The following is a 9908-nucleotide window of genomic DNA, read 5'->3' as shown; positions in this document are numbered from 1 at the left end:
CCTCAGAAAACATTTTAGAAAGTGATCTCTCTATTCTGGAAACACAGAATTTTCCCAAACTTTTCACTTTTACCTTATTCTCTGATATTGTAGTCATACAGAGCTGGTCGGCTCTACCAGAGTCTAGGATGGGGCCACAGCTGTTCTTTCCCTTAATCCTTGTCTGTACTTTTCACATGAAACCTACAAAGGCAGTTTCATTAGGGGGAGTTGAATTATTGTCCTGCTCGGGATCAGGAATGGGTTGGTTTCTGCTTCACTCTCCAAGTCCCGTTGAAAGAAAAGCCAAGGGCTTGATTAAGGAACGGAAAGAATTTTGTAGTCAGTCAATTCCTGCTGCGATAAATCTCTTGGGTGAAGGATGCTAAGGCAGGGACATAAATGACAACAGCCATGCTTCCACAGTTGACTGGATTATAAAACAAACCACATACTTATGACTGTATGCTCTAAACAATGCATAAAAGAAGGCAGGGTGAGGTGAAGGAAGGGACTAAGAGCTGGTGTGCAAGCAGGAAATCTGCCCTGTCCATTGGGGAGACTGGGACTGTGATTTTCCTTACCCTGATTTTCCTTAAACAAGTCTATTCCACAACCAGTCACTTCTAGCATAGGCTCTGGAGTTCAAGTGCCAGGGATAGCATGTTGACTCCGTCCCTGCCAACTCTCTGACCTAGCAAGTTACTCAGCCTCTCTGTGCCATGTTTCCCTACCTGTAAAATGGGGACAAGAACAGTACCTGTCTCACAGGGTTTTGTGAGAATTAAATACCATAAATATTGTCCAGGGCAAAGAGGCGTGGCCGGCACACAGTGCATCAAATGTGTTGCCTGGAAAGCCTGCTGTTATGTGCCCGGTGGCAAGAGAAATGGGGCTGGGGGTGCAAGGCGGTCTGGGGAAGGCTGGGGCAAGTGCCTGGGTAGAGCTAAGAGATCTGATCTCTCCCAGGTCCCCTTGGGCACTTGCCACAGCCCAGTGTTTCCACTTCAATACCACCCTTAGGATCTGGGGATTCCCTGGTAGGAGGCAAAAGCCAGAGAAGTCAATGACATTGGCCTATTGTCCATCGAGTCATGGCATCTCACGTCCCGCTCTGGATGGCTATTTGCTATTTTCTTTACTGCTTTTCATTGGATCTTAGAGATCATTTAGCTCCAACTCTCCCATTTTAGAGGTGGAGAAGGTGAGACCCAGAGAAAGTTAGAGTTGCGCAAGGTCACGCTAAAGAACCATAATCCAGATCCCTCCATCTAACCCTCTGGTGCTCTTTCTCCCACACTCTCCTGCAAGCCCACGGTCTCTTAACTCTGCATTTGCCAGGCTGGTTCTTCCAGGCTGCAAATTCTGTACCAAGCTAGCCCTGGTGGCCTTGGCCTTCCCTTTGCTGGATGCCTACTGCACCTCAGGCTGTACCAGATAATTTGCCACTGAGTGGCATCCCGGACAGTATTAGAGAAGCTTCTCTGTACACAGGAAGGGGCCTGGGAGTCAGATGATTCAATTTGGAATCCAGGGCCATCCATTCAGAGTTTCAAACTCTGGGAGCCATCATGTTAAGTGCCTTTGTTTGTAAAATGGGGATGATGATCTATTTCATGCGATTGTTGTGAGGAACAAGTGAGGTAGCATTTGGGAATGCTCTTTATAGACTGCAAGGCGCCGTGCCAGAACTGGTTTGTGTCCTTTCTCTCCGGGAAGAGACTGCCTTCTCCTTCCCTCTCTTCTCCCTACAGTATTTAGCCGAGTGCTCAGTGGTACATAGAAGATACTCGAAGAGACTGCTCTGTTGATTGAATATGATCTCCCAGGACCCTCTGACCTGTTGATGCATCAGGCACCCAGCCCCAGACCTGGTGTTGGGGCGAGAGGGTGAAACTGTGCAGGGAGCCTATGGGGCCTGGGGAAGGGGAGGAGTAAACAGAGGGCTTGCAGATGAAAAGTAAACTGGATTTAGAAAACAAACTGGAGCTAATGGCTGTAGGTGGTGTTAGTCATGCTGTTAAGGAATTTGGGAATACATATGCATACTAATAGGGATTTATTTGGGCTGCTACTTACTCCAGCACTTGGGAAGGGAGGAGGGGTGGAGGGCACTGCAGGATTAAAAGGCACCAGACCTTCATCTCCAGAAAGTGCACTCTGGGGTTGGGCCTCAGCTTCTGAGGATCCATGTGCCCGAGTTCTACAAGGCCTGTGGGATAAGCCGGGTGAATGGAGTGCTAAGAATTTAGGAGTGGTTCCCCGCTTCTAGCCTATATGGTAGACTCAGTGGAGGGAGATCTCACGGTCTTAGGTATCTGTGCCCCAGGATCTCTCTTATTCCCCCGGCCCACAAAGTCAGTCTTTAGAGGTGCCATGGGAGACTCTGAGAAGCATCTAGTGCATTCTTGGGATTACAGACTGCATCTCTTGCCTGGGACAGGCTCCACAGTTCCCACCCTGTGACTCCACACACTCAGGCACGTGGCTCTGTCCTACCATCTAATCTGAATCCCTCACTTCTGTTTATACCAGTTTCTTCTCTTTTTCACACTAGAGAGGCTCCTCATAGTCCTTTGCACAGATGGTTCTATCTGTTAGGAGGCCCAGGCCAACTCAACCTTCTTTTCCTCATGCTAAAGGCCTCCCCACTCCAGCCCCTCCTGAGAAATCTTCTGATCAGGAGCTGTGATCCCGCTGAGCAAGTGGGTATTGGGAGCCAGCCATGTGCCCAGAAGGGTGCTGGGGGGGGGGGGGGCGCAGTGGGGAGGTTAGTGTCTAGAGTCCAGCCAGAAAGCCAAGGGATGCAGACAATAGGGTGAAGCTGGTCACGAGTGCTTAGGCGGGCAGGGGAAGATGAGTCATGGCTAGGGGCAGGGGAGCTTGGATAAATCAAATTGAGGTATTGGAGCTATATTCAAGTGTGTAGTGTGGCCCTGATATGCAGCACAAGGCACAAAGCACACCCCTTAGGCACCTGCTAGGAGCTCTCTGGGAAATCATTTGTCTGCCCTTGACTCTCAAACTGAAACAAAGAAAAATGTACCCAGAGCCTTAAATATATTCATGCCCTTTGGCCCAGTAATTCTACTTCCAGGAATCTAGAGCAAACAAAGACACAACAAGAATGTGGGTGGAGAATTTGATACAAAGATGTCCATTGCAGGGTTATTTAAGAGTGGAAAATAAATAGCTTGTTAGAATGGCTTGTGTACAAGCTTTCTTCCTTGTTCCTCCACCCCTATCCCAGCCATGTGTACCCCTTTGGAAAGTCCTGGCTCTCCTCTGGGGTTCAGCAATCAGTAAAAGCAGGAAGGTGGTTAACACAGCAGTCACCCGCTACCCAGCCCTTCTGGGTTTGCTCGAGCAATCAAAAAACCCACCATCATTGACCTTTCCATCATTGAAGTGGGGTTATCTTCCAGGGGTTTCCCACCATGAGTGGTGATTGCAGACTGGTTTTCTCTCAACCTCCCAAGGTGCATCTGGGTCCCCACCCTGCTCCAATTGCCAAGGTCCCTGGGGAGTTCCCAGAGCTGGGCAGGTCCTTAGAAAGTACACCGTCCAGCCCCTTTGAGGGGAAGGCATTGTCACACTGTTGGTTAGTCTAAAAGCCACCTTGAGCATCCAGGCCCAGGGCTCAGTGGTAAGGTAAAGCAGATGCAATTGGAAAAATAAACCCGTTGTCCTCAGAATTACCCAAAATGCAAGAAACGAACCATTCATTTAAATACATTTCATGCATATGCATTAAAAAAAGAGAGAGAGAGAGAAATGATCCAGGTCCAGGGAATATGCATTCCCTTCTCTGGGCTGGGAAAACTTTTTGATGAGGCATTGGGTTCACTTTGCAGCAGGGACTGGGGCATCCTTCCAGCATCTCTGGGGGCTCCGGCCCCTCCCCCATGCCCCCCTAATGCTTTTTTGGTTTCTGAGAGCAGCTCCGTTTTGCTCTGGTGCTAGCCTGGTCCTTATCCCTGCGACTAGGGATTTCAGTTCTCTCATGGGTGACTGTAGGGTTAAGGAGATAACCTAGCCCCTTTCTCTTGGGGTAATTCAGAGACTTGAACCTGGAATTCAGTTCCTCCTTCTACTCCCAATGCCCCCTCCCCAGAAGCCCCCACCTGTGGTATGCAAAACCCTCAGGTAAGCAAGGGAGGAAATACTGGCCTTGCCTATCTCCCCCTCTATTGTCCCTCCCCCATCTTCCTCTCTTCACACTCTTCTCCCTATCTGCTACCTCCTTCAAAGCACCTCCAGCTTTCTCCTTCCTCTCTTTCCCATTTCTTCTCCCCTTGTCTATCCCTACCCCAGCTCTGCTTCTCTTTTCTTAACCCAGCACACCCTGATATACCTTGACTTTCATCCTGGCCATGCCCTTCTCCCTGCCCCCCCACCCCCACCCCCCAGGCTTTCCAGAATCCCTGCGGGGAAGGGCCTATTTTTCAGAGTCTGAAGTAGGCTGATATGGCAGTTTCCCTGGATGCACATGGAGAGGGTGTCCGGAACATGGGGCCTGGGTGCGGGGGGTTCTGCCAATCTACACCCACCTGTGTGCATAGGCAGGTAGGAGGCAGGGTCTTATATTACAGATTTATCCAGCTGAGCCAATCCTGGGCTGCAGAGACACAGCCACATGCCACATGTGCCTCCCTGTGGGTATCTGGGACAGGTGCAAGGGAGGCGTTAGCCACTAGGAGAGAAGAGATGGATTGAGACATTTTCCCTGCCCCTGGATTAACCAGCTAGAGTGCCAGCAGGAGTCTCAAATTTTCATTTCTTTCAGTAGGACAGGTACCTCTTGGGAAGCTCAGTAAGGCAGAGCCCAGTCCAGCCTTCCCAGGAACTGGTTGCTGATCCCAGTGGGTAAAGAGGATAACCAAAGGAAGATGAGACCCTGGCCAGACCCCGACCTTCTGATGCTAAGCCCACAGTCAGCCTGGAGTAGGGACTACCTGCCACGTGCCTTGGACAAGTCGCTTTAGACTTCCGCCCTCAGTGTCCTCCCATGTCAGATGAGGGGTTGCTGGGAGGATCACACAAGGAAAGAGTTGCAAAAGGTGCTGTGTGAACAGCTGGCGCCACCGCACACCTCACGGATCCCTGTGATACTCACGGAAAGTCTAAGCCTGTGTGTGCGCGTGTTCCCGGCGCTCATCTTTCACGGGTCCCCCGCCAGGATGCGGGGCTCGGAGCCGGGCCCCGGGCTGGATGGGCGCGATCCTCCCAGCCCCCACCCCCAGCCCCGGGCCGGCGCGGCGGGTTTGCGTCCTGCAGGCGGCGGGGCTGGAGGCTGCACGGCGCGCTCCGCACGTGAGGCGGCAGCACCGGCGCCGGCTGCAGCGGCACAGCCCCGGCCGCCCGGCCCGCCTTGCGCAGGGGCAGCCCGCGCCACTCGGTCGCCGAGCCCGCCCTCCCGGCTTCCGGGGCTCGCGGCCCGCCCGCCGCCCTCCCGTCTCTCCGTGCGGAGCCCTCTGGCCGGCTCTCGCCGGCTCCAGGCCACCCCCGCGGGCCGCGCGAATCCCTCCGGTTTCGGCGGCGGTGGAGGTCGGCGCGAAAGGGGGTGCGTTGGGCGGCGGGCCCGGCTCCTGCAGCTCCGCCGGCCACCGCTGGGGGCTGCCGCGTCGGAGAGCTCGGCGGGGACGGTGCGCACCGCCCGAGGTTCTCGGGCGCCTCCGGCCGCCGGGCTTTCTCCACCGCCGGCTCCGCGCTGCCTCCGCAGCCGGCCCGACTCCCTGCCGGATCCGTGCGTGTGATCGCTGTGCGTGTGTGTGTGTGTGTGTGTGTGTGTGTCCGGGTGCGCGCGTGTGCGCGCGCGCGGGGGGCGGTGTGCACGCGGGGAGTGCGGGGGAGTGTGTTTGTGTGTGTGCGTGTGGGTGTGAGTGCCTGGCTCTCTCTCGCTGAGACACACACACACACACACACACACACACACACGCACACACGCACACCCCGGCTGGCTCGCCTGAACTTGAAGACACCCCACATTCCGAGATGCCCGAGGTCCCTGGGAATGCCCCGGGTTCTTCGATCTGGAAAATCCTACCGGCGTCTTCCTAGGGGGGGATTATCTTATTTTTGGTTTTGGGGGTTTTTTGTTTTTTGTTTTTTGTTTTTTTAATCTGGAAGAGAAGAGAACAAGTTGTGCTTTTCCCTCCGTTCTTTTCGCTAAATGCTGTGGATATAACTGAATAAGCCGCTCAGGGCTCTCCCCGCGTGGACGTCCGAGGCCACCATCTGCCTGCGTTCGCCGGAGCCGGAGGGCTTAGCTCGAGCCTGTCTCGGGCGGGGAAGGATGCGTGGCCGAGCCGGGGAGCCCGGGCGCCCCGCGGAGCCGGCCTCGGAGCCTCCCAGCCAGGGGTAGATGCTGCCTCGCCCAGGTGAGTGGTCGCCTGCCGCCGCGTCTCCGCGATCCATTGGGGCATTTGCGGGGAGCTCGGCGCGGGGCTGAACGCGCCTGGGGGAACCGGGAACTTTGCATCCCTTTCTTTCTCACTTGAGGACTCCCTCACCCGGGCAGTCGTGCGGACACCTCTTTTCGCCCATCCTTATCGCGGGAGGTTTCATTTCTTTTTTTGCCCCGGAGTGGGGGGGGGGGGGTGAAACTCTGGCTGGGAGCGGGGAGAATGGGTCCGTGCGAGGCCGGCGAGCAGGAGGGAGAGACGGGAGCCTCAGGTGTACGGCAACGTTGGAAGCAGGAGGAGAACTTTGCCGCCAGACCACTCTGTTGCATCTCCCCACATGCGAGGCCTGGCTCCAGCTCTTGCTGGGGGCTGGGTCGGACGCCAGGGCTCCCTGCGCTCTGTGGGCTGAGTGGGGTGGGGTAGAGCTGGGTGCGGAGGGGTTGATTTGGCGCGGAGGGAGGGAAGGCAGGCATCATTGCAGTTTGGGGAGGCAGGTAGGGCAGGCACAGGGCCCTATCCTGGCCTCAGGCAGGGAGATCCGGGGGGATTGTGTGTGTGCAGCTTGGGGCATCAGAATGGCATGATGAAGCAATATGGAAACTGGCATTAGCCGTGCCTGGTTGGTAGGTCTGTCTCCCACCTAGCCCTGCCCTGGTTGTAAGGTTGGCCTGAGCAGGAAGGGGGGAGAGGGATGGACTGCTCTGAGGCCAGCAGTGCTGTGCTCTGCACAGACCCGCGGCAGTGACAGGGAGGTGTCCTGTTCATCTGCCCGTCCCTCACCCTAGTACAAAGGACATAGGCAGCAAGTTCGAGGGAGACGGAGCCCCTGAAAGCCGGAGCCTCAGAAAGAATGAGTAGTGAGCCTGAGCGGAGACTGCGGAGGGACTGAGCCAAGCCAACACCAAGTGCAAGCTGAGAATCACAGACACCACAGACAGACAGACACTTGGTGGGGAGAGGGAGCTGGAGTCATAAGCATGGCTGTAGACGCCGACCCCTGCCTTGCCACAGTGGTGTGTGTGTGTGTGTGTGTGTGTGTGTGTGTGTGTGTGTGTGTGAGGGGGGTGCGCTGTGGCTGCAATGGGCTGATTGGCCTTGTAGGGCTGGGGGGGAGGGCACAGGCTGCTTCTCTGAAATTGACCCCTGTGGCTGGGGAGGAGCAAGGCTGGGGAGGAAACTGCCAGCTCTGAGCTGTGAAGTTCCAGAGACCCAGGCGGGTGGTGGGAGGGAGGTTCTGGGTGGGTTGTTGTCCGTGAACGGGGCCCGGTTTGGAACTCATGGTGGGGAGACCGAGGTGGGGGACCGGGTGTGTGGGTCCCAGGATCAGGGGAGACTGGGAGTATGGGTCCCCGGTCTTGGGGTTGTGGCCAAGGCTGGTTGCCACCCGTGGCTTCATACAGCCACTGTACAGTGGAGCCTAGCCAGCTTGGGACTTGCGTGTGGGGTACTTTGGAGGCTAGAGGGGGTCAGGGTCACGCAGGGGGGACTGGGAAGCTCGTGTGGGCCTGGTCTTGGACCTGTCAGCCTCCGCGGACCATGCCAGCTGCCCGGGCCCTTCTGCTGACGCTGGAATGTCGTCTTTCCCTTCTGACTCTGGCTGGGATGCAGAGTTCCGTGTCTTTCCTCCCCTCACATGCGTCTGCTCAGGCCCCCTGCCCAGCCCTCGATTTAGAGTTTCTGGTCTAATTCCTGCCCAGGAATATCATTACTTATCTTCCGGCCCTCTCCCTGGGGAATACAAACAGCAAACTTGGCATTTCGGTCTCAGCCTCTGGCGCTGCTTCTCCGGGAGGAGGTCGGCTCCCAGCTGCGGCTCCTGGCCGGCTGGACCGGGTGCCCGGCAGCGGTGGCTGGGGCTCGGGCTCCCTGCTCCTCCCAGGTGCCCGCTCCTTGCCCAGGCCCAGAAATCTGAGCAGCTGGGGAGTGTGCCCTGAGAGAGGGTGAGCAGGGAGCTTCCCTGAGGGGAGACTGAGGAGGAGGAATTGGATGGGGTGGGAAATGCAGACGAGGTAGGTGGCGCCACTGGGGAAACTGGCTGCCTTTTGGCCACCCAAGCTCTGGTTTGGCTGGAGTGGGAGTCAGCTCTCTTATCTCAGCTGAGGCTCTAAAGTGAAACCAAGCATCCAGGGGTTCTGGCCTCCGCGTGTCAGGCTTGTGGAGTGTCTCCAGCCAGTCTTTCCTCCTTCAGAAAGTCCCCTGGCTGAGGTGGAGATGAGCAGTTATTGGCATCTGGGGCATCCCCATTCTGATGCCAGAGATGTAGAGGAAGAAAACCAACCAGAGATAGCCAAGTGGAATTGGACCCTGGACAGAAGCAACAGCAGTGTGGGTGTTTTGCAATTTTTCTTGGGACACCATTGGTGTTTTAGGGTCCAACTGCTTTGAAGGGATAGAGTTGGCATGCAATGGAAAGCAACCTCCACTTGGAGGGCCTGGGTTCAAACTCTGCCTCTGCCACATCTTTGTTGGCTGATGACTGGAGCCTCCATGTTCTCATTTGGTGAAAGGACATGGTAGCACAATGCCTCATAGATGTGTGATAACCTCATTTTTGTTCTGGTGCCCCCCAAGTCCTGGGTCAGATCTGGAGGAGTGTTTGGTTGGAGGGGGAGGGGGCGCTAATACCCCTGGCTTTCCCCACCCACCTAGCTGTCTGGACGGTACACTGATCTTTAAAAGATTCCAGGAAACCCTCCAGAAAACTTTGGGAATTGATATTCGGAGAGCAAATTTCACCTCTGGGGCTATGGCACCTGCTTCCCTCTTTCTCACTTGCTCCAGACTTTTACAGCCACGCACATTTGCTCAGGAAGCACAGGCTCCGTGTTTTACAAGTGTCATCTGTCACCCTTTCCTGTCCAAGGCTTGAGTGTGAAATTTCTCCCAGAACCCAACCCCTCCCTTCTCTTCCCTGACTCTGCCTCTCGCTGCCCCCAGAGTGGGTCAGGTGCAGACCCAGTGAATGGGCACAGCTTCTGCTGGGGTGTGTGTAGGGCCTGTGATTGGACCTGGGTCCCGTCAGTAGAGTTGGGAAGAGATGCTCAGACCCAGGGTGCATTTAGCAAGGTCTGACTAATGAGCCAACTGGAATAGGACTGGATATGGAGGTGTAACCATAATGAGCATGCCTAAGAAGAGGTGTTGTCAGGGAGCCGGCAGTCAGATATGAAGATGGCGACCAGGAACCATGGCTATGTCCAGCCTGCTCAGAGCAAGGGCAATCAGGAGGGCTCCTTGGAGGAGGTGAGGATTTCAGGAACAGCAAAAGCCCATAGAAGTTCACAGAAGACAGATTTTGTTTTCTCTGAAATTCTTAGAGGTTCCTGGGGATTTGGGAGGCTTCAGGCTTGGGGGTAGTGAGCAAGCAGAATGGATATTCTGAGAATTTCTTAGGCTATCAGGACCAGCTTCCTGAAGCAACATCTTGGTTGCTTATCATGTGCCAGGCACACGCTAAGAGCTTCACATTATTATCTCATTGAATTCTCCCAATTCTATGAAATCACCACTATTCCCACCTCGACC

At 55.4% G+C, this 9908-nt stretch overlaps 1 protein-coding gene across 1 annotated transcript in view; it reads left to right on the top strand.

The window, feature by feature from the left end:
* Window positions 1–5353: 5353 nt before the first annotated feature.
* LRFN2 (leucine rich repeat and fibronectin type III domain containing 2) overlaps window positions 5354–9908 on the top strand; it is a 186344-nt gene continuing 181789 nt past the window's right edge. Inside the window, exon 1 of the mRNA XM_086706775.1 lies at window positions 5354–6359. The gene's annotated coding sequence lies outside the window, so the exon portion shown is untranslated. The remainder of the gene's footprint in view (window positions 6360–9908) is intronic.

Source organism: Puma concolor, chromosome B2 (assembly GCF_028749965.1).
Source record: "Puma concolor isolate L17-30 chromosome B2, mPumCon1.1.hap2, whole genome shotgun sequence".
Classification (NCBI taxonomy): Eukaryota; Metazoa; Chordata; class Mammalia; order Carnivora; family Felidae; genus Puma; species Puma concolor.
Note: the sequence above shows the minus strand (reverse complement) of the source record. Positions and strands in the feature narration are given on the sequence as shown.